Source organism: Notamacropus eugenii, chromosome 3 (genome assembly GCF_028372415.1).
Source record: "Notamacropus eugenii isolate mMacEug1 chromosome 3, mMacEug1.pri_v2, whole genome shotgun sequence".
Taxonomy (NCBI): domain Eukaryota; kingdom Metazoa; phylum Chordata; class Mammalia; order Diprotodontia; family Macropodidae; genus Notamacropus; species Notamacropus eugenii.
The window spans coordinates 328126876-328152144 of record NC_092874.1 but is presented as its reverse complement, the minus strand read 5'-3'; the positions used below and the strand labels follow the sequence as shown (position 1 = coordinate 328152144).

The window sequence follows — 25269 nt, the reverse complement described above, 5'->3', positions numbered from 1 at the left end:
ATTTCTCTTTTACAACTCTGTGAAGTAGGCAGGGCAGATATTATTATCCCTGTTTTTATAGATGAAGAAACTTGGACCTAAAAAAGCTAGATTAGCTGTCCATGGATATATAGACAATAAGTAACAAAGTTCAGATTGGAACCCAGGATATAACAACAATTCCATGTTCCCCCATTATGCCTTGATGTAGCTCATAAATGAAAGATTCTAGAAGGATCCATCAAAGCATCTACCCAAGATGGTTAAAGGATAGTCTTTCTGAAATAGCAGAACTAATAAATGCTGATATTTACATAAGGCTTCAAAATGAACAAAATGCTCATGTCACAACCACTCTTACTATGGTGTAGGTAGTGCAATAATTGTTATCCTGAATTTTACAGATGAGGAAACTATCTCTGAGAGACTGAATGACTTTCTGAAGGTCCCACAGTTCATGTCAGAGACAGATTCAGGCTTCCTGACTCCAAATCTAAGATTCTTTACACCATAGTGTTCTGTCTTCTATAAAACTATTCACAAGTAATGAGTAAGAATCCTTTTTTAGCCAATTCTGGTAATAATCATTTTATATATAAATATTATTTTTCTATAAAAATTAAAATTCCAAATACATGATATTTCAGATCACATTAACTTGTCATGAAGAACTGGTTAAATCTACTTTTTTTTGTGGGATACTGAAACATATCCAGCCTTAATTACATCTTTGGGGAGAGAGAGTTAGGGGGAAAAGAAGGTTCTTCATGTGCTCTTGAATTGCTTTGACCTGCTCTTAAATTTGCAAGCAGTATTTGGTAAGTAAACTTTTTCATTCAATATAAACTTCCTCTTTTGGTTCTTTATGCATGCTATTTACCTTGCTGAAAGTAAAATGGGTGAAACTTTTATGGTCACCTAGGTTAGCAATTTATAATTGTTGTCATATAAATAAAGAACTTGCTGTTCTTTATTTCTGGCTCCCAACCCCCAAAGAAATCTCTGAGAAGTTTGACTCTGGAGCCCCTTTCTATTTTCCTAGGGCGATATATAACTACTTTAGAAAATCAGTTATGTTCATTTCATCCCTAGCCCCCATCTGGACAATGATCTATTAGTAGACCTTAAAAAAAGACACATTATTCCAATAGCAAAAGCATTTAATAAAGATATAAAATGAATGATAAAAAAAATAAGAAAGGGAATCAAATAGTAAAATCATTTTCTTCCCATAAACAAAGAGACACACTCTATAACTTCCCAAATGGAAAAATAAGATAGAAATTACCAAGGGAAATTTTACATGGAGGAAAGTATTCCTAAGCATGTGGGCAAATAGGGTATCTTATTCCCTTCTACCAGCCAATCTCCTCTCATCAGGTCTACCTAGAGATCTCTGAAGCCTCTCAGCTGAGTCCTGTGTTTATCAAGATTCTTCTAGGACTCTTGGGATTGAGAGACACCATGACTTCACATGTTCCTCAAGCATGGTAGAGTGGAAAGAAAATGGGTTCTGGAGTCAGGATCTGAGTTCAAATCCCATCTTTGACACGAATTACCTATGTAACTTTGAGCAACTCACTAACCATTCCTGAGTCTCAATTTTCTCAATTATCAAATGAGTAGTTTGGACTAGATGAGTTTTGAGTCCTTTGTAGCTCTAGATCTATAACCTTTTTTCTATATCTATTATCTTTCCCATTTAATTGGCGCCTAGAGCTTGCCTCACAGTAGTAGAGGCATCTCACAGAAATACCACATAGTCATTAGATGTTGAGCCCAAGTATCCCTCCAGGATCCTTCCAGAATTTTGATGTCCTGAGCTTTCTCCAGTGAACAGCAGCTCCCTTTCCCCATAACCATGGATATGGAACCCACACTGGTAGGCTTCAATTAGGCTTTCATCAATTGTATATCACCTCCAGGGGTACAATCTTGGGAAGAGCAGATATCTTGAAGGAAAAAAAAACCTATCTTGGAGAAATATTGCAAAGATAAGATTAGAGGCTGCTTGGAGAAAATTATGGGAAGATATCTGGAGAAAGAAACAGAATTGGGACCTATAGAGGAAAATGGAGAATCTATGGAAGTTAATGATCTCTCAGTTTTCTTTGGTTCTGATGTTCTCTGTCCATATAATTTAGTAGGAAAGAGAGAAGAGAATGAGAGAGAAGTAATAAGTACTGTAATGTAATAAATGATCTTGAAGATGGCTCATAGGAACCATTAACATTCTAATTGATCACAGTAAATGTCTTCACATGGTCTCAAAGCAAATACTACACTGAGGCAACTAGGTTACTCAGAGTATTGGATTGGAGTCAGAAAGACCTGAGTTGAAATCTTGTTTTCAGACAATTATCAGCTGTGTGACCCTGGACAAGTCATTTGACCTCTGTTTGCCTCAGTTTCCTCATCTTTAAAAGAAAGATAATAATAGCTCCTAGCTTCCAGGGTTTTGGAGATAATACTTATAAAGTACTTTTTGTTGTTGTTCAGTTGTTTCAGTTGCATCAAACTCTTAAAGACCCCATTTGGCATTTTCTTGTCAAGGATTCTGGAGTGGTTTTGCATTTTCCTCTCTAGTTTATTTTACATATGAGGAAACTGAGGCAAACAGGGTTAAGTGACTTGACTAGGGCAGTAAGTGATTGAGGTCAGATTTGAACTTAGGTCTTCTTGACCCCAGGTCCAGTCCTCTCTCCACTGCACCACTTAGTGGCCCCTGTAAAGTACTTTGAAAATCTTAAAGCATTATGTAAATGCTAGTTATTATTTTTATTGTATGATTCTTCTGTAAACATTCCTTCTCAAGGGTTCCTTTCATTATCCAAATTCATGTTCAATGTCTATGTCATGCCTATAAATTATAAATTGTGTGTGCGCGCGCGCACACTAAGGATTGTGGCCAATGACCACATACAAAGATTGGATTACTGCAGTGGTATATCTTCAGAAAGATTTGATAGCTCTGATGGCTTCCATACTGCCATCTGGACTGTGGTCATTTTGAAAGTTAACTCTTTAGTTGTTTTAATTGGTGTGGATATTGTTACTTATTCTGTTAGATTAAATATAAAGTGAAGAAAAACCACCCTTCAACCACAAAGATGCCATGTTAGATACACAGTGAGATTCCCTTTGTGAGCTAGTCAGGAGTGAATCATCAAGCTACTTAAAGCCGAAGGCCCCAGTAAATCTAAGCCTTTGATGGAACTTGTTTTTGTTTAACTAAGTGAAATAGGGCCAAATACTCAGCCCTTTTCATTCCCCATGTGAAAGGGGAACAAGTTTTTCTAAAGGTGTTGTGAATCAGCCTTAACTCCTTCCATACCCCCAAGACTGCTGTCTTTACCCAAAGCATTCACAACTAGTGTGACTGTACACAGAGATGGCCAATCCATAAGCAAAACAGTACTGGAATAGTATCCCAGGATCCACCATGGTACCTGACATGGAATAGGCACTTAATAAATATGGATTTGATTATGTCTGGTTTGAACATGCTACAAGACTACCTCTCGTCACCAAAATGTCCCCCAAGGACTGTCACATCACCATTAGTATCATTCCATTTTCCCCAGGAGATCCCAAAGTTCACATACGCCTTGATGAGGGGAGAGGTGTTCACATCCATTAATGCATTCGCCTATAAATTTATTTCTGCATATTAACTAATTGTCTCCTAGCAGAGCACATTGTCCTGAAGGGGTGAATCCATTGTTTCAGTACTAGTCTCTGCCTGCATCCAACTTTGTTATGGCTATTCCATTATGTTACATAGTTTATTCCATTCCTTCCCCAGCACTTCCTAAATAATCCCATACCTGACTAGCATGTTAAATTAGTTTTATGTATTAGGGAGAAAGAATGAGAGTGAGAACTAAAGAGTGAGAACCATAAAGGCACAAACAGAACACTCAATGGTGGAAGGAAATAATTAGCACAGTGGAAATATGGTAGCCATTAACTTTCTGATGGCAGGGGGGGCAAGAAGAGGCTTCCTGCTTAGATATTAGACAGCATGATTACCTCCCCCATCCACTGGGGTCTTGGGAGGAAGTGAGACTGTCCCTGAGGGGACTATCTCACCCAAAATAAATTCAATCTGTAGCATCATGGCTGTACCTCTTGTGACCTGGATCTGCAATCGACAATTCTCTGGCTTTCTTGATGCAAGCACTGGGAATGAAACAAATTGGAGATGTGGACCCTACCCTACCTCAAGATGCAAAACATATATACTTTCCTCAAACTTCTTGTTTTCCTCTTCTCTTTTGCCTTTTTCTCTGTAAAAACTTCGTGAACCATCACAGTCACCTTCATATGCAACTTCTCAATGTTTCTCTCTAAAACATCTGATGCCGTGAATTCAAGGAATTCTTGTCCTTATAATAGATAGGAGCAAACCAACTCGATGTGTTTGTGTTGAATACATACAGCAGCATGGTAGAGTAGAAAAAGTCCTGGGTTTGGAGTCCTTGGAATCCCTGCAGTGCTTCTTAGTATTTTTGTAACCTTGAACAAGGCATTTTTCCTATAAGCCTCATGAGAGAGTTGGATTTAGTCACCTCTAAGTTCCCTTCAAGTTCCCTATATATGATTCTATAATACCATATATAGAATTAACTTGGAAGCTACTAGGAAACTGCTCAAAGGAGACCCCACTAGGAGATCTATTTCAATGGAGCTCCCCTTCAGTATAGTTAATTTCTACTATCTAGCCATCTGCAAAAGAATAGATCAGGTCATATTTGTAGTTCTTTCATTTTATTCCACTAACAAAATAATAGAAAACAATAACAATAATAAGCATAACATTCACAAATATCACTTTCTTGGGGGATTTGCTCATGTCCAATTCTCTTAACCACAAATGGGAGATTATGCTATCTCTGACTGTGGAGTTGAGGACTGAGTTGGCAACACTTGGACAGCAGAAACCAACAGCTTGCAAAAGGTACTTTTCTACCATGTTATAGAAATGCTTGTTTTATTTCTTAAGTTCAAAATAAAATAACTAATAATTGTAAAATGTAATTAGAAAATATTTAATGAAACTAATAAAAATACAATAAAATATTGATTTTTAAAAAGGGACTGAGAGATTAAATCATTCCCTGCCATATTTAAGCAGACATACTAGATATGGTAATAATTCAAACGCACGTTTCCTGATTGTCACTGGCCTCCACAATTTTCTCTGGTCATATTTCCTAAGGCTATTTTTCCCCTTCCTAACTTCCTTTATTTCCTATTATTCTTAACAAAATAAGGTAAAAAAACAAACCATATGCCTTGTCAGCAATAGATATACCCCCATCACAAAATATATTCCCTTAAAAATGAAAAGATGCAAACACAAAAACTAGATGAGATTTTAAAAATATAGAATATATTAAATAATTTGGGGTATATAGTATCACTGAGACTTATCCCAGTTTCTTTTGGTTTCTGGGCAAAACAGTTTTTTGTGATATTATTATTAGTAACATTATCCAATTTTAAAAAATAATAACTAACATTTCAGGTACTTTTTAAAGTTTTTGCTACTATATGTACATTTTAAAACTCTACACTTGGGTATATCTTATATTATTTTTAATGTTCAAAAGTAGTACCTTCTAATCATAGATTTGGATGCTGAAAAGCAGAAATGAAAGTTCTAGAAATGATGCATTACTATGTCTCGAAATGACTATTGTTACATAGTATGGAAACTTAGACTATTAAAGTCTACATCCTTTTCCGGAGCACTTAATTGCCTGATTCAAGTAAATGCTAATTCTCCTTTTTGTGGTTAATTAATTTTCTGGTTAAGCTTAACACCCATGAGTCTCAAGAGGAGGTCTGAGTGATAAAAAAGTTCATGACATAGTCCCCTATGTTTTATGAACTAAACTTTGGGATTTAGGCATATGTTTATACTAGCCTCCTAATACTACTCTCTAGCATTGATTTTCCCAACACAGATCTGAAGTATCAATGTGAAAGGGTGCATTTGGGAGGAATTATCTACTAAGATTTTCTTCATAAGAGTTACATATGATCTCTGGATTGTGTTTGATGGGGCAGAAGGCATGAGAAAGTTTCAAGACAGTTGGTGTGAAACTATGACAATGGATTGGGGTCAAGGATAAAGCATGATGGCAGATACAAGAAAACCATTAAGAAACACAAGTATGACAATGAATATGTGTATCACTGTAAATCTATGCCTCTCAGGTTATGGTCTAAGGACTAGACTAATTGTCAGTGGCATTGTGATATAAAGATCACTAGATACGGTGTTAGAAGAGATCTGAATATGAATCTAATCCTTGATATTTATTAGCTGTGTGACCATAGGGAAAAAAATTATTTTTTCTGAGTTTCTCTTTCCTCAACTATAAAATAGGGAGAATAACACCTGGAGTCTTTACTTCATAGGGTTGTTCTCAGAATCAAACGGTGTAATGTATATGAAGTGGTTTGCAAACCTCGAAACACTACATAAATGCCAATTACTAAGTATGGAGTAACTTATCACAAATAAATTGGACACCAGGTCCATGTCAGTCCACGTAGAAAATGACTCAGTTCTTTATGACTGGCTCTTCTATTTCCATACCAAGTGAGTTGAGTGAGCCAAGGAAAGATCCCTGGCACAAGGGTGTCAGAGCACTGGACTAGAAGTCAAGACGACCTGAGTTCTAATCCTGCATTAGCCACTTACTGGCTATGTGACCTTGGGAAGGTCACTTTAAGTTTCTGGGCTTCAGTTTCCTTATTGATGGAATGGCCTCATTGGTCCCTTCTAGCTCTAAATCTCTGATTCTTGGAATTACTAGCTTTCTGGAAGTCTCCATTTAAGGGCCACTTTCTGCGTAAGGCCTTTCTCTATCTTCTCTCCTACCCTTAGTTAATACAGGCTCTTTTAATTCAGCAAAATTACTTCATGTATAATTTATATTCATTTATCTGTGTAGATGCTCTATTTCAAACCCTGACACTCCCAACAGAATATAAGTTCCTTGAGGGTAGGGACTGTTCTGTATTTGTCTGCATCCCCAAGCCAACCACTGAACCTTCAGTGTACAGTGTGAAAAGTAAATGCTTACTGAATTGAATTGAACTCTCTATTTGCCATTTTTATTCTGTCTGTTCTCATACAAAGGTCATTCTCCTTGTCAGAAAAAAAGAAGAAAAATAAGAGCAATTCTGCCTTCTCTATTGTCTTTTAATATCATCCTATTCACTGCAAGAATGGGATTATCCATCCTTTCCTCCTTCCCTTCTCTCATTTTGCTTTGCAAAGGTCCTATCGTTTTTGTGGTCCTTAGTTTTCCCTCCCAGCCTCAACTCATTTTGAGCTTCAGCATTCCTGACTCTATTTTTATAAGACTGTGTCATTACTTTGATTTTTAACTCCCCACTAATTGTCCCTACTTCCATCTTCTGCACGTTTCTGTTGAAAACCTAAGTTGATTGATGAGTTTCCAAATGCAATTATGTAATTTGCTTTAGATAACCTCCTTTTTACTGCATGTAGAAATTGTTTCTTTTTGTGTCTTCATCATTTCATTCTTGAGAACTTCCCTTTATTTGGGACATATCTTGTAGTTAATGGTGATGATGGTAAGCTGAGTTTAAATACTGCCTCCCATTTAGCTGAATTCTGTTGGACTCTTTGGACTTCTCCCTGTCTTTAGAAACTTCATCAATGGAAAAATCTCATCCTGCAAGATCCAAGTAGACTTGATATTCTCACCTCATCAGTCTCCTCTGTCTTGGAAGGTGGAAAGATAAACTCCAAAAATCTTCATTTAAGGGTGGGACCCAGGCCAGCTAATTTTTCATTTCCAAATAGACTCTGTTCCCCTTTAAACACCACCAACCCTTCTTGCTTCCTTTTTGTGAGGCCATTAGATTATAAGTTCCTTGAGGGCAGATGCTTCCTTTCTTATTTTCATACTTTTATCCCCCTTAGCATAGTGCCTGACACTTAGTAGGTGCTTAATAAATGTTTATTTACTGACTTAGCTATGTCTTGGCTCATGCCTCTCTCATCAACAGTTAACACTCCTGAATATTCTTTAAGGCTAAACTCAAATGTAACTTTCTCAATAAAACCCTCTAATTCCCACTGCAAGCAACTACTTTTATCTCATAAATCTAACTTAGCACTTTGTTTTCCAACTCTTTAATGCACTTTTAATGTAATATTGAACGTCATAGTTAACAGTGATTATATTATTCTTCTGTTCTACTGTAAGCCCATGGCAGCATTCTATCTAAATTTTCATCAGACCTACCACCTAACACAGCTCTCTTCACACAATAGGTATTTAATAAATGTCCATCAAGTTGCCATTATCACTACATATATCAAAACTTGACAAGGACTTATTTCTTGGAATTTAAACATAGGCTGTTCTTTCAAATGCTGTATGATTTGTGCTGGCCACCCATACTGATCATGCCTTCCACCTTTCACACAGGGTGTGTGGGCACCTATTACCAGTTTCTGGGCAGGCTTGCTCACTCTAAGCCACTCTCACACTGAAAGATCTAAGTTCCCAGAAGAGAATCATGACTGGTTACATTCAAATTCTGTCAGAGTTCTAGGGGTTACATCCTTAGACCTCCCTCTCCAAAAAAACCCAAACATTTACACAAACCAGTTCTTCACTTCGATGCCATTTGTAAGATATTAAACATAATCATTTACTTAACAATAAAGCAAAAGAAATAACACTACACATACTCATACATTAAAGCAAATACATGAATGATAAGTATATCACAGTTCATTCATACCCCTGTGTAACATTTTCCATTGATACCTTCAGTGTCTGCAAGGGAGACTAGATGTAAAATTATAGAATCCTGGCAAAGAAGTACATGAGAAAGGAAAACTCTTGTGCTAAGGATTAATCATAGCTGTGCTACTATCAGTGTCTTCTGTCTCAGGAACTGTCCATGGAAGTTCTCTGATGATGAAAATATTTGTGTTGAACAAATACCTTCAACGCTTAGAAGAGTTAATCTATGCTTGACTTACAATTTACGAGGCATGATATCCCAGTCAAACTAGTTGATCCTTTTAGTGATTTCTTTGAATCTTTGCTTCTAAGTTGTTTCCTATTCAGTTGAACTTATTCCTCAACAGCAACTGTAGCATCCATCACTTCCAGGTGCAAACTTTGATGACTTATTTCTGAAGTCTCTCCTTTCACTACTCATTTGCTGGTTCGAATTTTGAGTCTTTTTTGTGAATGACCTCGCCTTAGCTGATGGTTAATGATAAAAATCTTATTCTCTATATATAATCAGATAAATTACATTTGTCCCTTAATCATAAAACAATTTAGATAGCCATATGTCTCCAGTATACTATTGCCTATTACATTCAGAACCAGCAGCAACTCTTTCAAAACTGAGCCATAATAAATACTTCTCTTAGAATTCTGAGTATACCTATGCCCCCATATGAGTGAAGTGTCAAAGAAACATTAACTTTGCAATGAACCACTCCATTTGAAAGGGCAGTACCTTAAAGCAACAGCACTTCACACAAATCAGGAAAATAAAATGTTAAAGTAATACTAGAAACATAGAAAGACAAATCATAAATTAATTTATTTAGAACTGTTAATTATGTTGGTTGAGAAAAAAATCTGACTTTCAAAATTTACTCTGTGTATCACTAGTTAATCTAAAATATACATTTCTCTCTCTGTCTCCCCCCCCTTCCTGTGTAGGGGACTGATAATTTATTTTGGAAGTATAGGGAATTCACCATAGGAATTCCCTCCTCTGCTCTAGATTGACAACCTCCTTGTATTTATAGTTTTAGAGAACTGCCTAGGGACAATAAAAGGTTCAATGATTTGTCCCCTGGTGATGAAGTTAATATATGTCAGAGGCAAATTGGACATACTTCTTCCTGACCCAAAAGCCAACTTGCTGTCTGTTCACCATGTTGCTTTTCAAAGACATAGTTACAAATAAATTATTTTAAAAAATATATTTATTATGCATGTGGCTATCTATATTTTAAAGGGGACTAATTTAGGGTGGGTAGAGAAGGGAAGAAGTGCCAGGCCTAGAGGCCTGAGGGCTACCCGAGTCTTCTTACCTCTATCCCGAGGTCTTCGGTTGGCCAAACCGGCTGCTCGTATGAGAGAAAGGACGTTCCAGAGTCGAATAAGGGTTGAGCTTTATTTCAGGGTCTAGTTACAAGTGCAGGGGAATTCTTCCTTAGGAGGGAGCGAAGAATCTCCCAAGGAGGCAAAGATCTTACAATAAGAGATTGGAAGTAGAAGTATAAGTGGGGAGAGAGGGGGAGGGGAGAGAGGAGAGAGGAAAAAGGGAGCCTTGTTGTCCTCACACGTGGCCCCTCCGCCCAAGAGAGCTTTCAGGCTTTCCTGATCCCACTTAAACCCTCCAGCAGCATAGTTTGCATCTGAATACCGTGCTGTTAGATAACAATAGTGTGCCCAGATCCGGGACAATCTCGAGGGTGGGGAGAGCTCTCTCCCATCACGTTTCTCACGGGAAGAGGCGGAAATACACGAGATAGCTCGGTTCACCTCGATTCCCAGTCGTTTCCTGGGGGGGTCTTGTGAGAACTCTAAGATTTAGAAGTTCCCACCTTTACCCGCCTGAGACTGTCCACCTGGAATTGAGCTTCCATCCCCAACAAAGAAGACTAAACTTCATCATGAAATCAATTGGTGAAAAACAAACATTTCATTTAGAACAAAATGAGAATATTACTGAAGATTAAAAATTTGCTATTTGTTACCTGTTATTTAAAACCACACATCACAGTTACAGGAGTGCTATTACTGCTGTCCATGGTGCCAACTAATCTCTATGTGTACAACTCTTTGTTTGGTGGGTTTGTGTTTTTTTTTGGTTCCTAAGTATACAAAATTTCATTTCTCTCATTGAATGTCTTTTTAAAAAATTATTTATTTTATTCCTTATTTGTGGAGTAAAACAAGCATTTCCATAACATAGCATAATTGTACATGAAAATGCAAGTCTATTATGTGCAACTTGCTATTACTTCTAAATATATAATAGAGTTACCATGTAAATTTCTTTTTTTCCTTTTTTATTCTTCTTTTCCCCTCCCCCTGCCCTAGAGATGGCTACCATAAGATATAAATATTTATACACATGTAAAATCATTCTATACATACTTCTATTTCTCAGTTCTTTCTCTGGGTGCAGATAGTATCCCTTCATATGCCCTTTGGAGTTAATTTGGGTACTTATAATAGTCAAAATTACTTATTCACTCAAAGCTGACCTCAAAACAATATTGCTGTTACTATATACAACATTCTCTTAGTTCTGCTCATTTGATTCTTCATTATTTCACGTGAGTCTATTCCTGTTTTTCTAAGATCATCGAGTTCATTATTTCTTATAGCACAGTAGTATTATCACAATCCCACAACTTCTTCAACCATTATTCCCCAAATGATGAGCATCCCCACAATTTCTGGTTGTTTGCCACCACAAACATAGCTGCTATAAATATTTTAGAACACATAGATTCTTTTCCTTTTTCCCAATTATCTTTGGAAATTCAATTATCTACATAATTTATCAGTTTGACTTTGAATTTTCCCTCCTATTTTATCTAGAGTTCATTGCAATGAAGGTAGCCTGGATGCAGAAGGGCCTTGAAATAATGTCGTGTCATGATTGGTGAAAGGAAGTGGGTATTTTTAGCCTACAGAAGAGTCTCAAGTGGAACATGACAGCCACCTTTAAGTATTTTAAATAGTGTCATTTATAAGAGGAATTAGTCTTCTTCAGCTTGGCTCTAAGGGAGTAAAACTTGGAGTAATGGATAGAAGTGGCAATAAGGAAAATTTAGGTTTGAAAAAAAGAATAGTTTCTTCCCTGTCAGACGTTGTCAGGTAAAGCTGAATAGAGGATTCTTTTACCCCGTATACTTTTAGTAGAGATACCTTTTGAGTAATTCTGATTCGTAGTTAACAGTTATCAGGAAAATAGACTATTTTTTTCATAACTACACATAAAATTCATAATTGACACCTCTAAAATCATAATGTAGCAAAATATGACCCAAGTGTGGCTTTTAGGAGACTATAAGGCATAACTAGAGAAGAGATGTGATTCAAGTTAATTGCAATACTAATAAAATGGAATGAAGACTTTCACTAGTTGAAAATGCTTGCAAGATATTTTCTTTCAAAGTTTATATGTATATATGTGTGTGTGTGTATTTGTATGTAAAATCTTTGACTTATATTTTTAAACAGTAACTCTGAGGGTCTTCCCCTCCCAGCTTCATTTTTTTCTTTTTCTTTCTAATTAAAGGGGTCATCCCTTGACTCATTTCATAAAGATGCCTATTCATTGAATGGGAATTACCTCGCTCAAAGTGAGAACCTGAAAAGGCCTTAGTCTAAAGGGATCAAGGCCTACCATTTTAACCTGGGTCATCTCCAGTCATCCTGATGAATATCTGGCCACTGGACCCAGGTAACTCTGGAGGAGAAAGTGAGGCTGGTGATCCTGCACTGTCCTCCCTCACTCAAATCAAAGTCAACTGCAAATCATGTTATCATTTCCCTGATATTATAGTCCTTTTCAAAAATGAAGGACAAACACAATAACAACTGTTATGAAAAATCTTACAAACTTTATCTGTTTTTCATATTGTCTATTTTGCATTTCTTTGACTGTCTCATTAAAAAAAAAAAGGCTCATTGACTCATTGATCACTAGGAACCCAGTTTTTCAACAGATACAGTCAGATATAAAGATTTTTATATGTTTTTAGATGATTCTGGAAGTTATTCTAGTGTATGATATAAACTGTATATTAATTGAATTCTGACCCCTGACCACTACAGACCCAAATACTCTTAGTGAATGGGAGAAAGAGGAGAAATCTTTAGTCCATTTTTCCACATAGAGTTTCTATTGATGACAATAGAAATTTTTTCTTTCTAAAAGGGTCTTCCACTTCTTGTCCAAATGATTAAGACACTGAATATGGGTCATGCTTTATTTAATCCAAAATTAATTGTAGAAGGGGCTTATATCCAAGACCTTTGTCAGTGAGGAAAACTCTAGGTGCCTTTTCTCAGGAGTACCAAGCAACACGATACATATGAACCACAGTACCAACAAAGAGATAGGTTTGGGTTTTTCCTTGGTGCTTTGGGTTGCCTGCTATGCCCATACTTTTTTCTTATTTTAATCACATTTTCATCATGGTCCTCTCAAAGACTGAATAAGGTCAGACATTTCTATCTCTTCTCCTACCTTCTCAAATCAAAACTCTATCTTTCTACAGTTCTGTCTGGAGATGACAGCTCCTTGTTTTCTTCTGGAGATTGGGTGAGGAGAGAGGACAGCACTCTTTCTATTGGTCTGTGTGTCTAACTTAAATATAGTTGAGTTGAAAGAACTAAAAATTAAAAGACTTAGTCAAAATTTGTTTTACAATCTGATTTCAACCATGTTAAATTGGTACTTAGCCTTCATAATTAACGAAAAAGGAGTCTAACACACCATAAATAAATATATTTGAATAGTTAAAAGCTGGCATTTAAACTGCCAAGCTAAATCAGCCACATCTAAGCATGGTAACTATAATGCATGTCTTGCTATATGGCAATATCCAGCAATTTATCTTCAGGTTTCTGCTGGAGACAGAGAGTGGCTACATCAAAGCTGCAAAACATTTCAGAATTCAATAATGCAGATTGATTTCTTCTTCTTATTCAGATTTGTGGGTTTATTTAACTGACAAATTGGACTTTATTTCCTAGTTAACTATATCTTTCATTGGTCGGTCATCATCCAACCCTGAAATAAATGTTAGATGATTAAAGAAGTAAAGGTTAAAACATTTAAACCACATGCTGTAGATCTCAAAAATCAAGTCAAGATGTGTAAGGGAAAGAATTATTAGAGGATTTATGAAATCTGCCCAGAACAAATTAATTCATCAGTTTAGCCAAAGGCTTGTCAATGAATTCAAGAGACTTTTTAAAAAGGAGAACATCTGTTGCATATTTAAGGTCCTGTTTATAAGTGAGTGCAGTGGATTAATCTTTCTTGAGAAAGGATACACAGTTTACACAAATTCATTTGAAAGTTAATTTGGAATTGCTCTGTGTCTTTCAGGATCAGGGATAAACCTTAGGGGATTTGGACAATTACTGTAATCTCCACCCCTTCTTGATGATTAAGAGAAATTTGAACTTCAGTGGAGCAAAAAAAAAAAAAATGCTATCCATAGTGGCATTCTAGGAATAAACCACTCTTTAGAAGAGCAAACACAGTATATACCTGCTTACCTGTGTATGCTGCAAAAGAGAGGAAGCACATCTTACAGATTGAGAGAAGAAATTGGAATGCTGTCTCTAAAGTATGCTTCCCAACTTCATCAGAGGGTCTAAATATCCTTTAAAGTAATATGACAATAAATTACAGGCTATTTTATTTTCTCATTAAGAAGATAAAAAGAAAGGCAAAAGGCAGTCCCTGCTCTCAAGGAGCTCACAATATAATGGGATGACAACTTAAAGGTTTAAGGATGACCTATTCAGTTCTTGAAGAGAGTTAGGGAATGTTGGAGTAAGAATACAATTATTACAAATCAAATCAGGAAATACCAAATGTTTTCTCACAATGATCTAATTAGGCAGCTTTATGAATTCTAATTTTTCTTTCCATTTGTTTGGACTCTAAAAGAAAATTTTGATGGATCTCCATGAAAACCTTCTTTTCTTTCTCTCCAAATATTCAATCTAGTTTATCCTTACCCTCACTCCCTATCCACTGGGGACCTTTATCTCTAACCAGTCCCAGAAATATTTTCCTAAATTATCATCAGGAATACTTTGAATTCTCCTTTGGGAAAACTGTATCAAACCATATACCTTGAACAATTTTGTTTAAATAATTCTGATTTAACTCAATTCGCAGGTCTGACAATATCACTCTGCTGTTCAGAAATCTTCAATGGCTCCCTATTGTCAACAGAATAAACTGAAAACTTTCTAATCTGCCATAATCTCATTCCAACCACCTCCTATCCTTATTTCACCCTATTTCACCATCTGCACTCTAGGTTCCAGCCAAATTGGACTGCTATTTATTCCAAAATCTCATGCTGCTCTCTCCCTCTATTTGTATAGTACAACCCCTCTTTCCTGGAATGTCTGCTTTTATTATCTCTTGTTGAAATTTTTCTTTTACATTCAGGGTTCATCTCTAAGATACACCTTAATTGAAAGAGATCTCTTTGCTCCTCAAATTTTCCTAAGGCACTTTGTCTGAAATTCTCCTTTTCTCTATCCCAGTCCACCTTATTTCATACCATTTTGTTGGCATATTGTTATATTATAATCTCCTTTGAGAAGGGGACATGCTTTTTATTGTTGCATATGGGAAGCCAAGAACAATTTCTTGTTTGTAATAGATCCTTAAAACTGTCACTCAGGTTTAACTGAATTCAGTATAAAATGCATAATTTTATAAATATTAAAATGTTTAACAGTCTTTTATTCCTGTGTCAAAGCAAATTAAGAAAAATGCAGAATGTGATTAATTTTGTTTATTTTATAGAATGGAGGAATGAAGGCAGAGCGTGACAACTTTGGTTCAATGCTGTACAAAATAATAATAATAACAAACAGTTACATAGTATTTACTATATACTAGGCACCATCCTAAGCCCTTTTCAATGATTATTTCATTTGATCTTCACAACAGTCCTGGGGGATAGATGCTGTCCTTATCCCTACTTTGCAGATGAGGAAACTAAGGGAAACAGAAGTTAAGTGATTTTCCTACAGACACATAGTCACTCAGATATCAATAAACATCTGAGGTTAGATTTGAACTCAGTTCTTCCTGACTTTCAGCCTGATGCTCTGTCCACTGTGTCACCAGGCTGCCACTAATTGAAGAAAATGCCAAGAAATTGAAGAAATTTGCTAAGAATAACCTCTGATTCAAGAAGGTATCTTTTTAGCTGTTCATTTTCTCTCAGTTATTTGAAGTTCAAAGGTAATGGTTTCTCCTATTCCTTCCAGATCACACAGTTGTTTCAAATAGAAGCAAAGATAAGTAATATAAGATGAGTACAAACTGTGCCATAATTGTGGCAAAGTATAACATTTGTTGAAAATCACTCCTTGTTCCTGGGGTTATCATGTTTCACTGGCTACAAAGACAGACTCTAGAATAGTGGATTACTAACTGCTCTCCTAACCTTTCAAAACTCATAAGAGCAGAGGCTTCAATCTCTCAATCTAGAAGAGATAAGAGCAACCTTAGAAGCCAAATACTGAGGCTCTTTCATACGACCGTATAGCTTCAAAGGGAAGGAGTGACTTAAATCCTCCAAGGGTAGAATTGAAAGGAAAATGGTTAAAAGGCACTAGACTTAGACCAAGGATGACAATTTTTAGAAGATACCCCCAATTCTGGCTATATTGTCAATCAAAATACAGTCCTCCTAACCATTTGGTTAGCAGATTGGAACCAGTTCCAGAATGTCCTTCCAAGAAACTGCCTTTCTAGTGCATTACAACTCACCCAGAAGCATAGGCCTCAGCTTCTCCCCCTGGGGAGACATTCTTTCAAGCTCTCCGAGTGTGCCAACTCGCTTTGACAAGAGGAATAGTTAGGAAATATCTGCAAAGCTTTATCAAGAACAGGTCATGGAAGATTTGCCTCTTACCCTTTCTCATTGATAGATTGGGAAAATAAAGTATAAGTAATTTGTCTAAATTTTAGCAAAAGTTTTGACAAAATCCCTCATGCTATTATTTTTTTTCATGCTATTCTAATAGACAAGAAGGAGAGATGCAAGTTAGAAAAAAGCAGAGTTAGACAAATTTGGAACTGGTTGAATCGTTGGATATAAAGAGAAATCATGAACGGTTTTATGTCAATGTGGAAGGAATTGGAAGGATGCCAACTAGTGGTGAGTTTGACGGACAAATACTTGGCCATAAATTACTTAAGATATTTATCAGTTACTTGAATAAAGCCATGGATGATATGCTTATCAAATCTCTTGATGGCACAAAGCTAGGAGGATTAGCTTACACATTAGATGACAAAGTCAGGATCCAAAAAGATCTCTCAACAGACTAGAACATTTGGCTCAGTCTAAGAAGATGCAACTTAATAGGGATAAATGTTGAGTCTTATACTTTTAAAAACTCAACCCCATAAGTTTAAGATGGGGAAAATATGAGTAGGCAACATGTTATCTGAAAAAAAATAGCTGCAGGCTTCAGTGATCTGCAAACTCAATATGAATCAATGGTGGTGTGATGTGGCAGTTAAAAAGTGAATATTATCTTAGGTACCATTTAGAAAGCCTTAAGCTGACCACATCTGGGATATTATGTTCAGTTCTGAGTGTCATAGTTTAAGAAGGATATTTATAAACTGGAAAGCACCTTGATGAGGACAACTAGGGTAGCTGATTATTAGTTTAACTTTACTTATTTTTTTAAATGTTTAATTCAATCATAGTGGTAAAGTCCTCATGTAGCCAGAAAGCATCTAGAGGGTACCAGGTACCTGAGAAATCAGGAAAATTCATGAAGAAAATTTAAAAAGGAAGATCAAAGAGATATCAAAACAAAAATTCACCTGTTTTCCAATTTTGATTAGTCCCATTGCTAAGGTCTCTGTAGCAAGATGACATGCAGAATGGAAAAAAATTATCGACTTATGCCAAATTTCCTAGTTCTTAATGACTTTTCTAGTGGGAATGTGCAAACAAAAATTTGCTTTTCCAGGACAGTTAAAGTTTCACCAGAACAAAAGGAAACCAGGCCTATGGAAACATCAAAACAAACTTAACATACTCCTACTCTACTCTGTATTGTTTGCATTCACCTTGACCATCCTGCACATCTTAAACTATGTTCTTTCACAAGAAAGCTTGTTCACCCCCGTGTCACTGAATTCATGAATTCTCCCCCCTCCTTATGATAAAAATAAGATCAAAGAAGAAAAACTCAGTTTTTCTGCTGAAGTTTATTTTAGCAAGTGCCAAGCAAGGATCTGTTGAAAAGGTCAGTGAAAATCAGACAATCTCAGTATGACTAATTTGCTTCTACTTTTAAGAACTTCCTTTAAGAGAAATGAGTTGATGTCTTGAGGTTTAACTCTCACATGTTATTACAGATTTTTGCCCTGCTTTATTAAAATTGTAGTAAAACCTGAGATAAGAGGTGTTCTACATGTCTTTCTTCTGAAAAGAGGCTGTTTGCTCTAGGCTCTCCCTCCCTGGAGATCAGAAGACAATGTCATTCTAGTCTTGAGTACCTTTAAGTACTATTTCTTAAGTGGCTAAATATTATTACTCTTTCTGATTTTTTAGATTTTCAAAAATTAATAATGATATTGACTAGGACTTGGTCAGCAGGAAGTCTCTCAATGTAGCAGGTAGATGTAGAATATTTATTGCTGATTGCCTGCACATTGGACAGTTCTACTTGATAGAAGGTAATGGTAAGTATAATAATACTTATACTGGGTTGTAATTATAGCCTGTGGTTCATATCTCTCTGACTCATGTCCCTACCCTGAGTTTCAACTCAGGACATCAGAGTTTGGCTCATTCGCCCCTCACACACACACTCAGGCTTGCTGCTAGTAATATTAGAATTTGAGTTTTGTCATTTAACTTTCATACGAACATTCGTTTTTAAGAAAATATTGAATATAGGACAAAAAACATCTACAAAAGACACACCCAAGCACATAAATAATCAAGGAATCTCCTTCCAGTTCTAATTTTTCAGGAAGTCTATATAGTTTTTAATATTTACAGTATGACTTTAGGTTGGATTTACATGCAAGGGTAAATAATTTGAAATTTCTAGAGAGTCAAGCAATACTCCCTTGAGGGTTTCTGACTTTGTAGTGTCCTATACAGGTTTTAGATTTGCAGTCGTAACCTCATTAGACACCCCTTACAAGAGGGGGAAAAGTTAACATATTTAGGGAGCCATGAAATCAATCCTCCTCTACAGTAGGGTCCAGCCAGTAACAGTGAGAGGATAGGCCTGGGTTGTTCCTCCACTCATGAATCCCTGTTAGGCAGACCCTTCTGCTTCACATCTCCATAACTTTAAGTTTTGTTTTACACTCTGCTTCCATTTCTCTGTATGGAAGAAGTTCCTCTCCTTCCATATTTCAGTGTGGGAATGGTTCCTTCTTTCCAAATTTTCTCCAAATTCTATGTTTCTAAATTCTAATTTAACTATTATTAAATAATATTAAATTCTAAATGTTTCTCCAAATTCCTAATTTGTCAGGGTCCCCATTCGGCAACAGTTTTTCCTCTCCTGGAGATGAGGACTGGGGTGGGGGGGAAGAAGCAAGTGTGTGTAGCCACTATGTATAGTCCCTAATCTGTCTAATATCCTATTTAGAGGTAAAGACCAAGAGTAAAGCTCAAGTATATGAACAAGTCTTGAACTTGAGTCAATCAGTGTCAAGGCCTGATCAGTGGAACCATTGAGGCTCAGGCACAAATGGGATTCATACCTTGTATAGGGGAGTTCACAGGTATCAAAATCCCCGAAAGGAACCAGCAAGAAAATGGAAGGCCTCAGATACCTATATATAGATTATAGGATATAAAATAAAAGTTAAATTGAAACAGAGCTCCCCACAAAATGAGGCAAATTTGACGTTGGGTATCACTGAGAGTTGATGAGATGAGAACCACAGTTGGAAAAGATAGATGGATATACCTCATTCAAAAAAATAGGGAAGGTGTGGAGTGGAGTGAAGAATAACACTATTTACTGAGAAGATATACTCATGTACAGAGATTCAGAAACCAGGAGGGGGAAACATAATGAAGAACATTTAGGTGAAGATCAGGGGAGGTAGAAACAGAAAAAAAAATTGCATTCAGACTATGGTCCAAATCATCAGAACAAAAAGAGGAAATAGATAAAGAGTATGGAAAACATCGCTAGTCTGTAACAGAGGTACAATAAAAATAATTATGAGAGACTTCATTTATTTGGAAATGTTCTGATACTTGCTTTCTGAGAAAAGAAAAGCAGTTAATTATGTTTTAGCTTGTCTTAATAAGAATATAATTCTTCAGAAGGTGGAGAAACTAACAAGGAGAAATGATTTTTGGAATTTATTTCTCAACAATAGGTAGGAACTAATTGCTAGGATGGAAAAGATGGTAACCTGAGGGGTAGGTGAAGTGGAGTAGCAATAATTCCATCTTACAAGGTGTGATTAGGAAAAAAAGAAAAGCTGAGAATGGTTTGGCATAGATCCTAGACCTTAGCAGAGAATATGTAAAAGAATTCAGACAAAGAATAGGTAGAATAGATTAAGATCTGATGGGAAAGTCAGTCCTGGAGGGACAGAAAGCTCTGAGGAGAAAACTTCTCAGGAAATTGAAACAATTCTGAAGAGGAAGAAAAGGGGAGTTCTCTAAAGACATTTCAAGTCACCTGATCAAGATAAATTGCATCATGGATACTGAAAGAATGGACAGATGTGATTATGAAGCTATTTTTAGTGATCTTTGTAAGATCACAGAGGATGGGAAAGATACCATAGGATTGGAGAAGAGTAATGTATTAATTTTCAAAATAGGGAGAGAATAGCATCCTCAAATTAAAGGCAAATGAGCCATCCCTTCTTGGCAAAATTCTAGGACATACAGGTGACACTTTGGATAGAGCAATGGCCCTGGAGTCAGGAAGACCAGAATACTAATCTTACCTCAAATGTTTATTAGCTGTGTGTCCCAGGAAAGTCATTTAACTTTTATGTGCCTCAGTTTCCTCATCTAGAAAATAGGGATCATAATAGCACCTATCTCCCAGGATTTTTATGAGGATATTTTTGTGAAGTATTTTGCAAATCTTAAAGCTATATAAATGCTAGTTATTATTAATATGTTATTTAAAAAGATGGGTAATGAACGTTTCAAATACAATGATCACAAAGAGCCTGCATGGTTTCATTAAGAATGAATGTGATATGACACATTTATCTCATATTCTTTTGTGATGGAATTAATAAATGGGAAATTAAGTAGATCTAGTTTACCTACATTCTAGCAAAGCACTCGATATTTCCTTTCATACAGTTCTTTTAACAAGACTAGATGAAGTTAGCTTTAAAATTAGTTGAATGGCTATAGCCCAAACTCCTTAGGTAGTGATACCCCTTTTTTATCCCCAAATTGCCATCCTCCCCACTTTTTTATAAAACAATCCATGTAAATAAAAATAAGTGGCAGAGCTAGAATTTAAAGTGGTCCTCTGATTCCTAATCAAGCACTTTTTCTAGTGAATGAATGAATGAGCATTTATTAAGTACCTACTATGTGCCAGGCATTTGTGCTAGGTTCTGGGCATACAAATACAGTTCCTTTTCTGCTCTTAAGGAGCTTATATTCTACTAGTAAGAGAAAACATTCATAGGAAAGGTGACCAGAGAAAGGAATTTTGAGGAGACAAAGGAAGAGTAGGTAGAGTCCTAAGATGTGTGACTGTCACTTCATTTTCAGAAGCAATTGGAGTATTGATTTGATTACTGTTCTCAGAGCAAAAGATGGGAAATTGCAGGTCACTTGCAGTGTCATGCAATGAAGCATCAAGGCACATAGGAAGATGTCTAGCATGGATGGTTGGAAAGCATAGTAGGTCAGCTAGAGATAGTGGATCAGTTAAATTTTTACTCACTCACCAGTCAGGATCACTAGACCATCACTGAATCATGATACAGCAGGAGATCCCCAGTATCATTAAACCATCGCACTGGGATATAGAAGACCTGGCATCAAGAATAGGGGGAATGTGTGGAGTTGCTGATTGACTCTGGAACTGCAGCACCCCTATCCAGACCAGACCTGAAGTGTCTCAGTGTCCTCATTCACCTGAGGGGAGAGTCCAAAACTGGGGTATAGTTTAGCCCTGGAGAGGTCCTTGGGAAAAGCATTACCCATTCACTCAATCAATAAATATTTATTAAGCATATAATATGTGCCCGGCACTGTGCTAAGTGCTAAGAAACATTGGTGAACCCCTGTTTTCACAGGATACATTATGGACCCTAGTCTTTCCTTCCACTCACTCCCCCAAGATAGGGTTGGTGAAGAGGCATGCTCCCCACCATAAGCACCCATCTGTTCTTTCCAATGGTGGAGAGGATGGGTTCTGGTCTTTCTCTTCTGGGGCGGGGGAGGGGGGTGAGTGATGAGACAGGTATCTGGAGCATTCAAGGATTCTCACTGAACAAGGCTGTAGTGAGGGTAGGGTGCAAGACTTGCCAATCCATACCTTGATGACTTTCTACCTGGTGACAGTTTGTGACAGCTTGCTAGTGCCCTCCTTCCTAAACTATCTGATATTTAACTACTTTATATTTATTCCCTTTTGTGGGTTATGCACATGGACAGATACATACTTACATATATACTTGTCTCTCTTGTTATAATCCAAGCTATTTACGAGTAGGGATTGATTCATATTTTCTTTTTGAGGGGAGAAGGCAAGGCATTTGAGGTTAAGTGACTGGCCCAAGGTCACACAGCTAGTAGTAAATGTCAAGTGTCTAAGGTCAGATTTGAATTCAGGTCCTCCTGACTCCAGGGTCAGTGCTCTATTCACTGAGCCACCTAACTGCCCCTGATTCCTATTTTGCAATTTAACCTAAGATGTCTAGCACAATGCTTGGCACATGATAGCCAGTCAGGAAACATTTATTAAGTGTCTACTATGTGCCAGGCATTTTGTCTTTTTATCCTCTACATTAGTATGGTACTTTGTTTCATAATGGGTGCTTAAAAATGCTTATCACGTATATGATGCATTGATGAGGAATTAGAGTTAGGTTTAGGTTAAATATAATGAATCTACATAATGGTCATGTCCAAAAACATATGTCCTTAAGTATATCAACTCTCTATCAAGAAGTGAATGGATAATGGAATGGAAAAATGGTGAATGGAAAAAAATTCATCATGTATCTTTTGCAAACAGGGTTGTTCATTGCATTGATCAGAATTCTCATTTTTTTCAAAGTTGTTTTCTTTACAGCGTTGTTCATGTGTAATTTTTTTTGTTCTCCTAGTTCTGTTTACCTCTGATTCTGCTGTGGTGCTGTGATTCTGTGGCCCATGAAATATATTGCAAATTTAACAAGAGTTTTTAGCAAAGTATTCAGATATCATATGTAACACTCTTTGGAAAAGATATACTCATAGCTACAGAATGTACAAAAAATAGTTGTTATTTTTCCCTATTTGCTATGCCACATGCCAGAAATCTAAAAGAGAGGCTTAAAATGAAGCCTCTATTCTAAAACTAATTTTGTTTAATTTTGCATCTGATTGTTGAACTACTCTTTTCTTCATTTTCTCTATTTATTCTGCTATTCCATTCCATTTATCATTCTCCTGCCTTTCCCTAGGTTTGTCTTTTTCTTTCATTTCTTCCTTCACATGGATTTGAAATTAGTCCAGAGGAAGCAGCAATTTTTAAGTATCATCTTCCTGCAATGGTTCACTCCCCAAAAGAGCAAATGCTGATGAGCAAATTGAATTTTTGTTGGCACAATTTATCCTTTAAGTACCAATCTAGAAAAGGTCTTTTTTTTCAAATGAACCTGGAATGTAAGATGAGACGCTCTGGAAGGTTAGGAGGAATTATTTTTTCTAAGACTGACACTTTTATTGCCAACTGGTATTATTGTCTATAGTTTTATTTTATATCCAGGCATGTCCTAGAATGAGTTCAATCTCCCCACTTTTGTCAATCTTCTCTGTCTTCTGTATATTTAAAAAGGGATAAATTCACATCCCCGTGAATGTTCTTGAAATCTTTTATTTAAAGTCTCTAGTATTGAAAGTCCTCCAGAACCTCTACAGGTAATCCATTCCACTTCTGCATAGCTTTAACTCTTTAGAAGTTTTTCCTTACATTAAGTCTAAAATCTACCTCTTTCAGATTTTCATCCATTTTCCCTAGCCCTGCCATCAGTGCCAAAAGAGACCACGTTTCTTCTTTACTCAAGGTTCTTTCATCAACGTTCATAAGACATAAATTCAAGAAGCTTTTCCTCTGGGCACCATGTAGTTAATTAACGTCCTTCCTAAATTAGTATCCCAATATCCAGAACTGAACACAATACTCTTGATATGGTCTGACCAGGACTGAATCCAGCAGAACTGTCAACTCCATCTGGTTAGATACAACTCCTCTCTTAATGTACTCTAAGATTTAATTCTCTTTCTTTGGTGCCATATTATACTGTTGTTTCAGATTAAACTTGTGGTCTACTAAAACATTCAGATATCTTTCAGATGAATTGTATTCTAGCTATTCCTCCTCCATCTTGTATGTATGAAACTCATTTTTTAAACCCAAAGGTAGGACTTTATATTTATCCATATTCAATTTGATTCAAATTCTGCCCCATCAATATCTGTGTAGAACCTGTATGTTAGCTGTCCTTCTCAGCTTTGTGTATGTGATCAGCACATTTAAAATACAAAACATAAAAATACAGGAAAAATAGCCACTTAAGGAATAAAGTAGCTTCAAAGACCATGACCCCCTTTTACCAGAATAAAATGCCTGTTATGGACTCAAGAAAGTACTTTTCTTAATCAAAATTTATGATTTTATACTTTGGTCCCTAATGGCATTCTGCCATCATTATGTGCTACATGTACTATTATATATGTTCTCACTGTCATTGTGGTTTCGTTAGTTACCCCATTCCTGTGGATTTATCTCCACTTATGAAAGACTTTCAGGAAATGTTTTGTACCAACTATTCTTGCCCTACTTTTTTTAGTCAATCCCTTTTCTGAGAGCTAATTCATGTCTGCTGGTCATCTCATTGGCAGTCAATGAAAAACATACTGATGGGGACTCATAAGCCACAGTACTAAAAAACCAAAACAACAAAAACCAACTAGCCAAACAGTCAGACACTCTAGCTTTTCAGGATTACCCCAAGGATGCTAAAAGGAGAAGTAACACCTCTACCATCTAAGAAACTAGCCCTTAAGTGTAAATGAAGGTCAAGGGAATTGCTCTACGGGGACTGTTACAGTATAAAATGAGACCTGGAGGAATGATACTCTTATTAGGCTCTGGATATTCCCAGCTCCAGGAAGGATCACCATGACAATACTGATAAGGGTAGGATGAAATGATAAAAATTATGTGGATAAAAATGATTAGTAACAAGAAATTTCATGTAATTAGAGCTATATAA

General features: G+C 36.4%; 1 protein-coding gene across 2 annotated transcripts in view; it reads left to right on the top strand.

Annotated features, from left to right (window-relative positions):
* The window catches only part of ERCC6L2 (ERCC excision repair 6 like 2), a 375244-nt gene that overhangs the window by 137195 nt on the left and 212780 nt on the right, over positions 1-25269 (top strand). The window contains exon 1 of one of the 2 annotated variants that reach the window (XM_072596902.1): positions 18485-18504. The exons of the other annotated variant lie outside the window; for it this stretch is intronic. The gene's annotated coding sequence lies outside the window, so the exon portion shown is untranslated. Of the gene's footprint in view, positions 1-18484; positions 18505-25269 lie in introns of those variants that run through there. 2 annotated transcript variants of the gene reach the window in all.